Source organism: Cupressus sempervirens, chromosome 4 (genome assembly GCF_028749045.1).
Source record: "Cupressus sempervirens isolate cs-2001-9-10 chromosome 4, ASM2874904v1, whole genome shotgun sequence".
NCBI lineage: Eukaryota > Viridiplantae > Streptophyta > Pinopsida > Cupressales > Cupressaceae > Cupressus > Cupressus sempervirens.
In genome coordinates, this window is record NC_143121.1 from 8,966,856 (window position 1) to 8,980,504 (window position 13,649).

General features: G+C 32.7%; 1 pseudogene; it reads right to left on the reverse strand.

The window, feature by feature from the left end:
* Positions 1-13,085: 13,085 nt before the first annotated feature.
* On the reverse strand, positions 13,086-13,379 carry LOC149559677 (uncharacterized; annotated as a pseudogene).
* Positions 13,380-13,649: the final 270 nt, after the last annotated feature.

Below are 13,649 nucleotides of genomic sequence, written 5' to 3' on the forward strand. Positions count from 1 at the left end.
CACATTTGGATATTTATATGAAATACTGCATATTAGATATAATTTAGGCAAAAGATGACATAGTTTTTCTACCCCATAAATCATCAAAGGTTTATCAAACATAGGCTTATAAGTGTTAAAACAAGGATAAATGGAGTATCACAAAGTATCTTAAACATAACAAAATAAAGGCATTTTTTAGACTCATCAGGGTTCAAAAAGAATTCCTCAAAAATCTTCTCCTCTTGGCTATGATTATTATCTGAATGACATGAAGAACTTACAAAAGAAGAAACATTAGTAGTAAAATCTAAAAAATTAGAAGCCTCACTGCACTCATTTTCAGCATAATAAGAATTACCTCTACTGTTGTTATACATTTCTTCACTCTCATACACACTGTCACATGATTTATTTTTAGTTATGTATCCATCTTCCCCATGATGAGTGCAATCATCTGATTCAAAAAATTTTGAATCCTTCTCTTCACGCTCAGAAGACAAATTATCATTATCTACAGATTCATTACATTCACTAATACTTTTAGCACATTTAATTCTATTATTGGACGATTTAGAAGAAAATTCATTGGTACTTAAATCACTCTCAAATTTCTTGAAAATATGTTCAACATGCAAAATCTTTTGTAATCTCAAATGTGTTGGCCAATCAACTAAATCAGGCATAAAAGTATGTAGAGAAAAAATAGCTCATGAATATTCCTTAGGTCTTAATTAAAAATGCAACTCTATGAGTCCTAATTTGAATTTTATATAAATTTGGATATGTATTAGACCTTGAATACTTCCTACCCTATTTCTTATGAATCTAACAATTTTATTGTGGAGTTCTCTTTTTATCTCTATAATATCTTCAAGAACACTTTCATAACTTGGTAAACCAACTTAAGATCTGAGATTTGACTCAATCTTGAAACAAAAAATTCCACCTCTTTCTCCTAGTGCTAATAATAACTAAATAGAGGTACTAATTTCTAACACTTGACTTTCATGAAAAAAGAACATATGAAAATCAAAAATACCTTTACTATTGATGCTGAAACTTCATGTACTAATTTTTCACTGGTGTAAACCTCAACTTCTTCACACCATTTATCAGAACCATGTAGAGCTGCCACCTCCTTGAAGATGGAAAATGAATCATTGTTGTGATTCACTTTCTAATATTCAAGTTCTTAAAACAAAATATGCACACATAATTTAAACTTAAATCAAGAACTGATAACTTCTTTTCCAAGAACTACTATCAAAAGCTTTAGGTGTACCCACACAAATTGAAAATCCTTGAAATATTCAATATGAAATCAATTAGAAAAATGGTATAGATAATTTAGAGTAGCCACTCATACTTGTTTGAAAACATTTGAAACATAATTTGTCACTTGACAAATTTGAACTAGACTTTCAACTTGTAGGAACTTGTAGATTGTCAAAACACTATTGAATATTTACACATTCAAAAAATAGAACACAATATGTATTATCTGTCTTAACTTTGAATTGTGCTACAATATTTTGAAATATCATCCAACTAAACTAATTGATGATGAATTCACTAGTAACAATGCAATTTACATTCAACTTTCAAATCTACTATTGTCATGAATAAGGTAACCACTGGGAGACATGAATCTTCAGCTAAGAAATGGAAAACACTTTGTGACCTTGTTGTTGTAGCAAATTCTTCCTACTATTTTGAATCTATTTTAGATTCTCAAGGTTTTTCTATCATATAGATTCTAAAAATGCAATTTATACCAGAGATTCTAGTATTTTCAACAATGAATTTCTTCATAGACACCCTAGCAAAGTCACCATTTTTTAGGTGTTTTAAAACTATCAGCTTTCTCTAAACCCAATACTAGGATGCAGAAGATAAAAAAAAGTCTAAGGACTAGCTAGATCCCATTTTCAATAGGATTAATCTTAGATCTAGACTAGCTTCAGGAGAGTACAAAGACTCTCTACAGTTAAGGCTATACAAGGCCAAGTTCGGTGCACCTTAAGCATGGAAATGAATGGTTATTTAATATTCCTCTTCAAAACTACTTCACTCAAACTCTTCTTTTTAGATCTATCCTATATAGTAGAAAATGGTCAAACATTTTCTTGGATTTGCAATGACTCCTTGATTACAATACCTAACTATAACTCAAAGGAAAACTGTTACAAATAAGTAATGACCAGTGGTTTAATTCTTCATTACAAAAAAGTAAACTTTGGTTTGATTTATATGTATTGTGCAACCACATCAACATATCAACTTGCATCTGAATTAATTGATCAGTGCCTTATCCATTTCTATATAGAGTCAAACTAGTAACCCTACACCTATCTAATTTACTTGCAATTAAATTTATCAGCAATTAACCTTGAATTTCATTCTTATAATATCCCTCCCATATACCTAGAAACCCTATCAATTCATGGAAGAATTTACTTAACTCCTTGAGTTAAAAAAAATCAATGAAGACATATATATCCCATCCAAGTTGCATTAAGGTGAAAAAAAATTATTTGTGTAAATCCCAAAATTATAAATATATAAAAAAGGAGAAAAAACTTAGAGACACGGATATGAAAAACTTTCCTTTGTATTAATCTTCCTTGAAAATAAGACAATACTAACATGGAACTCAAAATATAACTCTAGACATCAAAAGACCTGTCATTCAAGATTTAATTGTATTCCTAGATTGGCAAAATTGAATACATCATATAATTGACACAAAAACTAGACCGACTAGAAAATAACATAAAATACTAAAAATTACATAGACTTCATACCCTCACTCCACATCTTGGAAATACTTTTATAGGAAGGATTTTGAAAAGCTTCAGATGGGAGGACATGTGTCAAAATTCTATTGGAAATCTAATACAAATATGTTTCTATACTATCACATTTCAAACATTCTTTGTACTTTGAATAAAAATAGGATGCAATTGCAAAACTTGCAGGTAGTACTCTCTGCAAGTGTCTCCAACATTTTTATGTTTGTTCTCTAACTGCCTATCACTTTCTTTGCCTTTTGTCTATTTTGTCTATTCTGCCACCTTGTTCGTTATACTTTAACTGCCTCCTATTGGAATAGCCTTGATTTCCCCAATTTCTTCCCAAATGTATATATCCCTTTTGTGGGCCACTCGATACCTTTAACTTCATCCAAGTCCTTTGTTTCCTTATTCCACTTGGCATCTTTTATAGCCCTTGCAAATTTATTCAAGTCACTTTCAACCTTGAATAATGAATCAATTAAATTATTAAAAGGGATATGACTATCCTCTTCAAAAATTGATTTTGTGCCTACATGAGTTAGCTTTGAATCAAAATAATCTCATCAATCTTGCCAGTCCTTTAGTTTACTATCAGCATCCAAAATGGGAGGAATTTAGGGCTCAATCCTCTCTGATAAGATTTTCATCTTACCTTGTATAATTTGCAACTTGCCAATAAGAAGCCTATTAGTTTGATCACTATTTCCAGGCCTTCTTTTACAGTGATTATTTTATCAGGTAGATATGGGTTCTTTTTCATCAACATGATTAGCCTTTCCAAGAATTGTACATATAGTCCCCAAAGATTTGAGGTGGGTGATATCCATGCAAGTTCTTTATTGAAAATATGCTCAACATCTTGTAAAGAGATAAAAAGAGCATGTCCCTATTGAGATATGTTTCTTAGAGTTTCTACTCTATGGCATATTATGTTTTTAAGGAAAGTTGTCCTTACCTCACAATCTTGCTATGGAGATGAAGCATCAATGCTTATCCTTGTTGACTCAGTTTCCTCTATCTCCATATCTTCAGACTGAGTGGACATTTCCAGTTTGACCCCTATTGTATGTTCCTAGATACCTTGTGCTCTATCTTGTTGAGCATTAGTTATTTTGTCTTCCAAAGATGCAACTTCTGCCTCACACCCTTGAGCTTTGGCTTCCAATTCTTCTATCCTCTTTTTATAGACATGGCTCTTCCTAAGCTCTTCCTCATAAAGTTTATTGACATCTATATATTCATGGAATGATCTATCTATTATTGTCTCTATGTCCTCCACTTTGGCCTCTTTCATGAATGAGAAGTGTTTCATTACCTTGGAGATTTCTATACTTGAGGTTCCCTGCATGGTTAAGACTATCATATTTTCTTGATATGTTCTTTGCAAATCCATTAACTTAGGCTTAATAGTTGCAAGAACCATGCTTCACAATGCCAGAAACATGGAATTAATGTTAAAGCCTAATCCCCTCTGAAGTCCATCAGCTCCAAATGTGTCATCAAACATAGCATTCTCTTGTCTTCTTATCTAGTTGAGCATGAAATCTTGTTGTAGATTCTAGCCGGGCACTATAATTATACCACTTCTCTATACTAGATCTCTATCCTCTTCAATAGTCATCACCTCACTCTCTGGATAATAAGCATGAAGCTTTTCAACCAATTCTTGCTTCTCCTCATCTAATTATCCTTGGTTCATTTTCAAAACCATTTCACTCTATTTTTTTTTGTAGATGAAGCTTTTACACTTAGTGGATTTGATGAATTTAGCATCCTCTATAAATTGATGAGCATGGATGATCTTGTCATCCTATTGCTGCTATGAATTCTAAGTTAGTTAGATAATTCTCTATTCAATGACCCTATCTTCTATATAGCTCTGCCTTAGATCAAAAATATATTGGTTTCTTCTAGGAAGGATCTAAAATGTCCTTTGTTTCACCTTTTCAGGTATGTGGACTATCTTTTACCTTGTGTTACCTCTGGTAACCCATGACACCTCAGCAAGCTCATCTTCTTCAATTTATAGAGTCACATTTGGTTTCGGGTGGTTAAGATTTATCCTTTCCTCTTCTCCAATTTTCCCTTCAAGCATTTGTGTCATGCTCTCAGCATGACCATTCACCATTTTCCTTATTCTCTATGAATAAGGGATACCCATATAAAAACCTTTGAAATTTAGGTCTTCTTTCTTCATCTCCCTTTCTACCCTTAAAACATCATCAAACTTTGCTAACTTATCAATAGCCTCCCCTTCGGCTACAATATTTTGAATCAATTCCTCACATGGAAATTCTTTGGTACTTGGCAACACATAATTCCTAATTTATTTCAAGGTGCTTCTTGTCCAATTTTTTGGGTCATAGATTGTATAGGGATAAATTGACAAATTAAAGTGTTGGAGGAAAAAATGGATTTGATCCAATGGTTCTTTTCCAATTGAAATGTCTCCTATTTTAAAGCATCTACAAAAAAATGTGCCTTTATGCTGTTTAGGCCATAGGTATTCTTTATTTATCATCATCAATTTCCACATGAATTCAATGATGCTAGTCTAGGAGGGATATATCTCAACAATATATGGGGAGGTTAAGGGAAACCATAGATTCTCATGAGGGAAAAAGTTGGAAACAAGAATATAGCTCCCCAATTGTGGTCTAACCTCTTACTCTCAAGTGGAAGGGTTGATCTCAAAAAAATATTTAGTGTCTCTACAGCCCTAAAGAAACTAGGGTCTAGCATTTTCATGATTATAGAGCTAAAATTATTTAAAAATAAAACAAAATCGTAATAGTGATAAGAACTATCTCATACCCATGTCCATAAATCATTTGGAAACTCTCTACTAGCATCAAAGAAAGTTCCTATTCATTTAGGGATCATAAAATTTGTATGAGATTTTGATAGTTCATTTGAACATGAGTATCAAATTGAGTCTAATAATCAAATGTGTTGGTAAATAGATTATTCTTTTCTTTTACTTTTTGGATGCCCAATATTTATGAACAACAACTGATTACAACAGTTGGATGTTGTTACCAAGTCACTAACTTCCCTCTAAATTCTTAGGTATAAATTCCTTTTGTGTTTGTAATTTTCAATGAATTATGTTTGTTCCTAACACTAAGTGGGGTATGTTCTTAACCTAAGAACATGAAAAGTGAACCAAGTTAGGCCTCAACAAGAACTAACTTAGGCAAGGATTTCAGTCTTAAGATTAGTCAAATTTATGGATTGACAGATCTTATAAACACACAAAGCTTGATGATTTAGCAATGAATGTTACTACAACTAAAGTGATAGTAGTAAGATTCTAGTTCTAGGAATGGAAAAGACTAATTTTAAAGAAAAAAATGGAAAAAAGATCTCTCTTGAACTTTCAATAACAACACTACTATCTTTGACTCACTATTTCAAAATAAGGAAATGAAACTCTATTCATTCCTTGACTCAATTTATACCAAAAGAGAAACATAAAACCAATACCAAAACAAATGGAATAGAAAATGATTGATACAAAATAACCTCAAGTTGTCTCTACAACATCAAGTATCTCACACCCAAAAATTAGCTAACCTTCTATTAATCTTTCAATTAGATACATATAGGATTATGAGATGACCATTACAAAATGTGAATAAAATTGGTTCATCTCCTCAAAATTGATAAATGGAAAGGAGCCAATTGTCAGTTACAATCATTACATAAAAATGTGAAAGGGTGGGATAAGAATCACTTTTCTTTCTTTCCCTTTTCTAACTTCACCCTATAGGCTTTTGCAGAAATAATGATTGGGATCAACTCCTCATATCTATGAATATGAACGTTAGTGTACCTTAAGAGCCACATGGAATGCTCTCCGACTATATTTTTGATAGCATTCAATCACTCCTCTATTTCCTCCATAGCCATGTGTATACACCTGCCAAGTTTTTGAGCTCTGACACTTTGCTCTGGTGATCAGAAGATTTCTCTGTTAAGCTATCTAGATAATTGGAGAAATTATTTTGCATGAAAACCACTCCAATTATCCCTTTTCCTTGTCCACTAGCTTGGGAATCTATATGTAGACCTCTTAATAATTCATATTCTTTATTTTGATTCTTTTTAATTTTAGCTTCCATTTCCTTCAATCCTTCTTCTACCACTAGGATCATTTTAGATTTGAATTGCATTCTTTGTAGCCATTCAAATAAGGGGTCATCTCCCCTAGGTAGAATCTTTGCCTGTACAACTTCTTTAGCCTTCATGTGAATGATCTGTTGGAAGCATGAATGCTGATGATATTCCTATGGAGGAGTATCGTAGATATGTTACTATGATGATATGTTACATTCATGACTGAGTTTTTCATTAATGTCAACATATTAGTTTTTTTGTGGTATCTGACAAAAGAACAGTGAAAAGATCAAGTTGGTACAGATGGCTAGTTGAGTATTCTCACTATCTAAGGTGATGAGAGATACCTCTAAGAATCAAGGTTGAGGATGTGTAGAAGACATATTTGTGATAACATGGCTAAGATTGATAATCATAATTTTGCATTTACAAAAAGTTATTCAAGTTGCAATGCAATAGATTAATGTTGTCACTAAGTGTAATGTGTTCTTAATATAGTCCTGTAATGATTAATTGAGAAGGTCTAATAGCTAACTCAAGAAATTGTTTTATGGTATTAATACAAAGGAAAGACATTTTCCTTTATCATGATATATGTTTGAATGACATGAAGAAGTAATTTTTAAGAAGCACAAGAGAAATATGTGAAGTAGAGTAGAGCAAAGTAGAAGTGAAGGAAACTTCATTGCCAAGGGTTTTGATGTAGGAGCATCCTAGGTTTCCTTGTAATTCTACACTTTTACTCTTTCTTCCTATTGGTGCCAAGGTGTTAGTTGATGCCAAGCATTTAGTTGATGCTAAGTAATTCCTTTGATTGTTGAGTTCTTGTGGTTGTTAAGTGAACTCTTTGGATGTCAAGTCATTCTTAGTTATTATCGAGTTCCTTTGGTTGTGGAGTGAATTCCTTTGGATGTTGAGTGAATCCTTTGGTTGCCAAGTGCCTTTGGTTATTGAGTGATTTTACTTGGTTGTTGAGCATTGGAAGATGCCAAGTTCATAGTTGCTACCGAGTGATTCCTTTGGATGCTGAGTTCATGTGGGTGCCAAGTGCTAGTTTGGGCCGACTTGGTTTGCATTTAATTTTTGTATAAGTAGTTTATATTTGTTGAGCTAACACGTGGCTTTCTAGAATCTTCTATAAACCATTTTGGAAAGTATTTAAAGAGGTCTAGGTTTGAGTTAGAGAGGGGAGTAGTTAGTTAGAACTTAGAGGATTAGGTAGAAGATATGAATTGGAAGTTGGTTTGTCTAGATTTGAATCTATTTGTAATTGGTTGTGTTGGTACACATATGGACCTAGATTTTAAACTTTTAGTTTCAAGCCTTGAGCCTTTAGTTTTAGGTTTTGAAGCTCTTTGAATTACTTTGAACTCAGTTCAAACTGGTTCAAAGTGGTTCAGAGGTTTGAAATGGTTTGACATGCAAATTTAGAATCAAGGTTCAAGCTCAATATTGTCAAGGTACACCAATTCAATGTTCATTATTCAGAGGTGTAGCCACATGGCCTAGATTTTTAGATATTCGTAGTTGAGAATGTTGGAAAAGTCCAATCCAGTCCATAACTTAACTCATCAATCAAATTGCAAGTTTCAGTGAAAAGTTCAAAATCTAAAATGTTGGTCCTATGTCTTGGGATACATATCACTCCAATTCAATCCTATGATGGAATGTAATCAATATGAATTGTGTGCATAATATCCTTAAATGAGGGTTTTAAAACATGGAGATTTCTACATTTGAGAGAAGATGTCATGCGATTCAAACAATGATAGCAGCTCCATGAATCTTCATTGGATCCAAAACATGTTGAGTTACTTGGGGATGTGGAGGTCCATATGCATGTTTATTGATGGATTGACTAAGGCTTTGGAGGTGGAAGTCATGCATTTGAAAATATTGTTGGAAGAAGCTAATGTAATACATATGACCATGAATTTGCAGGAAGCGAGAATATTAGTCTCAGTACGGGGGGTATAAATCCCAATATAACTATTGGATCAATCCCATTTTCACATATATTTGAAGAAAAATAGTTATTTGAACTTCCTCCAACCAGTTTGAAAATATTCTTGATGGATAAAAAGTTACACATGTTTTAATGCAGCACTATCAAAATCATCGACAACACCCAGAAAATGATGTTAGAAATAATAGATCCTATTTGGGGGGTTATATCTAACATTAAAACCTTTGAATTGGGCTAAATTTTATGTATGCATGGAAAAACCTAGTTCTCTCAATCTTCTCCAAAATATTTTGTCATATTATTTATGGATCAAAATTTATAGGTTTTTGAGTGCAACACTATCAGATCAACAATTATAGTGACAAAATGTAGAGCACAATAAAATAGTCATGTTGTTGGGGTTGTATCTCACAATCCAACTATTGGATTGACCTAAATTTTGGATATGTCTTACAAATTTTAGTACTAAAAATCTCCTCCAAACAGTATTACATGAATCCTTCTAGATCAAAATTTATTCTTAGATGAGTGAAATTAAATGTTGTCAAAATTGCATATGACTATCATGAAACAACAATAACACTTTACAACTAGCAAATGCCACTTGTCAACATGCATATATCATAGGGGCCTCATATTTGAAAAGATATATGACAAGGTTTATAATGATATCAACACATGGAAAAGGGGAAGTCCTAAATTTTTTCAAGATTTAGTTATGGAAACTGAAAATTTTTCATGGGAAATGAGAAGATAATAAAGAGCTCAGTAGAAGAAAAAGAGGGGGTTCCATATTTTCTCTCCAAAACTACAAACTGTGTGCTACAGAGGGAGGAGAGGTTTCCCAAATTTGTTCCATTTTTTATATGAAGCTGTGGGAAGTCGATCCAGTGTTTATTTTCTCTTTTTCGAACTGTGTGTTAGAAAATAGGAGAATTTTGTTTTGTTTATGTAATATAGAGAAGGAGCTTCAACTTTCTTTAATGGTGACTGTAATTGAAAATGTGTAATAAGGTCCTTGTATCTTTTATTCTTTAGGGAAGGGATACTTAGAAGTTGATTGCATATCAAATCCTAGAGTTTGAGCGATCCTCTTTCCACTAATCGTGATCTTTGAGTCACTTTAGTTTTCACTAAAATGTGCGTTTACTATCATTGTTTCTTGTATACATTTTGATTGCAAGATATATTCATAACTTTGTTGCTACACTTTCTCAAGAAGATGGAAAATGTGTTTCTTGATTTTGTCCTTTGCAATATGTTAGGGTAAATGGACTTTGTGTCATTTGCCGTCTATTTTCTTGTAGTCATTTAGTTTTTTTGCATCATCTTCATGTTTATAGGTAGATGTTTCTAATCCTTTTGTGCTTTTTGATTAAAAGCATTGATATTTAATTCATTGTAAATCATATACAGAGAATTGTACCTAGATAAATTCTAATAGAAATGGAAAAAAAAAAATGTAAATAAGCAATACCAGGAAAGAATCTAAGGGAGTTAATGCATGAAAAGACATTACCATAAGATAGGAGAGAGAAAGGTTAAAGATCGAACACCATGAGACAAGATATTTAAAAAGGGGAAATCAAAGAAAACCCCTTGTGACATTATGAATGAGGCATGAAAAGCCTAAGAAGAGAGAGAGAGAGAGAGAGAGAGAGAGAGAGAGAGAGAGAGAGAGAGAGAGAGAGAGAGAGAGAGAGAAATAGCTCATACAATAATTGAGAAGAGGAAGAAACCTCATGAAAAATGAGAGAGGAGGGTCATCTCCTAAATAGAGATGAGAGAGAGGAGTTAGAATGTAACTCTCATGTCTATGAATGCCACCATTCATAAGTGTGTGAGGCCAAGTGTGAGATTCCTCTTAAGGAGGAATAATCTAAATTACAAATTACAATAAATATTTGTCCTCACATATTCCACTAGAGGAAAAAATACGATGTAGTGGAAAAAGGACAGAAAATAAATATATTATGATACCTTGGCTTATGTCCTAATATATTATAACAATAAAGAAAGGAGGTCTAACCTTGGTTTATAAACACAGCAAGGAAAGATTACAAATTCTAACACCCCCCTTTAATATTTACTTGGGGTAATTATATCAAGGGGTATTAAACCCATAATTTACAATAATCTACAACTTAATCTTCAATATGAAGTAATTTGATTGTCTTTATGCCATATGGTACATTTGTAGATCCAAGAGAAGTACATGAGTCCTTTGAATGTGATCAAATGGAAGCATAGACACATCTTCATATGTGAAAAATCGAGAAGGTTCCTTGATGTATCACCTGGAAAAAAAATAGAGAACAAAAAAAGGACAACTATCCACAAGTAGAATTACATTGAATGGTCAAGTTAGTAAAAAAAATGAAGTTATAATAATTTAATCAAGGAGGAACTAAGAGAGATGAGGATAAATGAACATGTTCACCAACATGTAGTGGAGTTAACATCTAATCTAAAATAAGTCATAAGCTCAAAATGATCATAATAGATGCAATAAATCTCTCATGAAAGGAACATACTAATGCACAAATGACCACAGACAAGGCCAACTAATGAAACCTGCATCAACATTGCGTCAATCACATGGATATAGATAGTGCACTAATGAGTCATCCCACTACAAGTGAATGGGTCGCAACTCCATCACCTACATGACCCACAATCTAGGCAATAAAGTATGCAAAACATTATCACATTGTATTTTATCAAAGAAATATAAGAGAGACAATAATAAATAAGTAGAACATGTGTCTCAAGCACCAAATAATTCATGTTACAGTTTTTCCAATAATTATTGCCGATGTGGACCAAAGGAAGGGTTTATAAGGAGTAACAACATATTGCCTTCAAATAAGAAATCCATCATGGACAAGCAACATCATTGCCATGAGGAAAAAGATCAAAATGGGTCAAAACAACTTTCTCAAATAGTGTCTCCAATATTGGAGTGCTCCAAGATATGGTAGCCTTGTCACCTATACACTAAAAAATGAGCAAGGTGTAGGAAGTCATGCCATGAATAAATCAAAACTAGGAGCATACACCAAGGAGACAAAGAGATTGAAATGGGAAATCCCCATAAAATATCATCCTTGCATTGAGGAAAAAAGTGGAACAAATGGAGGGAAACTCCATTGAAGTAAGTGCACACCAATTATAGGTTGGAGGGATACTCCACGAGCTAGATAAGGCAACTACGAGTCAGTTTAAAACTGTCAAGTCCACCATAGTTAACCTTGATAAATTGGCTCCTAATGCAACTTACAAAAAATATATATAATGAAAGAATGGTATTAAACCATGAAATGCTACTATGAGCATAAAAAGATGCTATAAAAGAATAAAACTACAACCATGTGGAGATAGATCGATAGAACATAGTAAAATCAAATCATTAAATAATGAAGGCAATAGTGTAAGGTAACTCATAAACCTGAATAATTTGAGATAAATAAGAAGTATTTGGAAGAGCAATAAGCATAAGTTATTAGTTAAAATCTCCATGCAAGGTGAGCACAAGTGAGAAAAATTGAAAGGATGGGCCCACCAACAAGAAAAAGAATCATAAGATGGGTGTTTTTTTTTAAAATTACTTTAATGGAAATTAAGATATATAAGATAATCCAAAAATTATGATTACTTGGTAACATTAATACAAATAATAATAAAGGAGCAGAACAGTAATGAGATAATGATACAAAGAGAAGAATGAATATGATTAATATAAAATTTGTTACAACTAACCCTGCAAAAAAGGTTAGTAAATAATGATAGAGTTCAGATCTGGCAGATAAGAATATACTAAAAAAAATGTTAAGAAACTTTCCAAAAAAGAGATTGCAGAAATTGATTTGAATGATTTGATTTTTTGAAAAAAGTGATAGAGAATGCAGAGAACGAATAAAAAAAATGGTACAAACTCATAATAGAGTATGAGCTAGATTAAAACAACAAATAGATCAGAGACATTATATAAATCATTCAATCCTACATAACAAGAGTTAACAACTAAAAATAGAAAGAATATAATGAGAAAATCAAAGAAAAGGAAGAATAATAATTATGCATGTAAATAATCCAATGCATGTCCAGATAATTCAATGCAATGAAATAAGAAACAAAAGAAATAACTCAAATGAAGAGTGGGTGGGGAGAGCATGCATTCAATGTATTCTACTCTTAAATTTCTCACCATAACAAGAAATCTTCTAAAAAGAGAAACATGCATTTCTTTGGCTTTTCATGACTGACTTCTAATGACACAGATACTCACTAGGGCTGCAAGCATGTCCTTCATAGGTAGGCCTTGTCTCATACTTCTAGTAGATGTCCATCTGCAGAAACAAGCAAAATGACACCACCGAAAACATGGGTTTTAATGCATTGCGAGTCAAAGAAATAAGGCCCCTTCTCAAATGACCTAGACCAGGCAATGTTAGTAGAAGAAGCATGATTGCCTCTACTCCTGCTGTGTATCCAAGAACTACCCACTCCAATGCCATTTACACTTATCAAATATTTTCAAAACCCACTTAAAGATTTGAAATTTCAATTCAGATCTAAAATAACCAAGTCCAATAAAAATGATAGAAACCGCCGAAGATGTGTGAAACCCAAGTCACGTTGTGCTTTAACCTTCTGCTCCTCAACATTGATCATCTGTTGCACATTCATTGCATGATGGTTTAGAAATTTTTCATCCATCTCCATCCTATGTTCAAACATATTATAGTTTTTTTTATGGTGCTTTTGAAGGACCTCGGCCTAGGGGA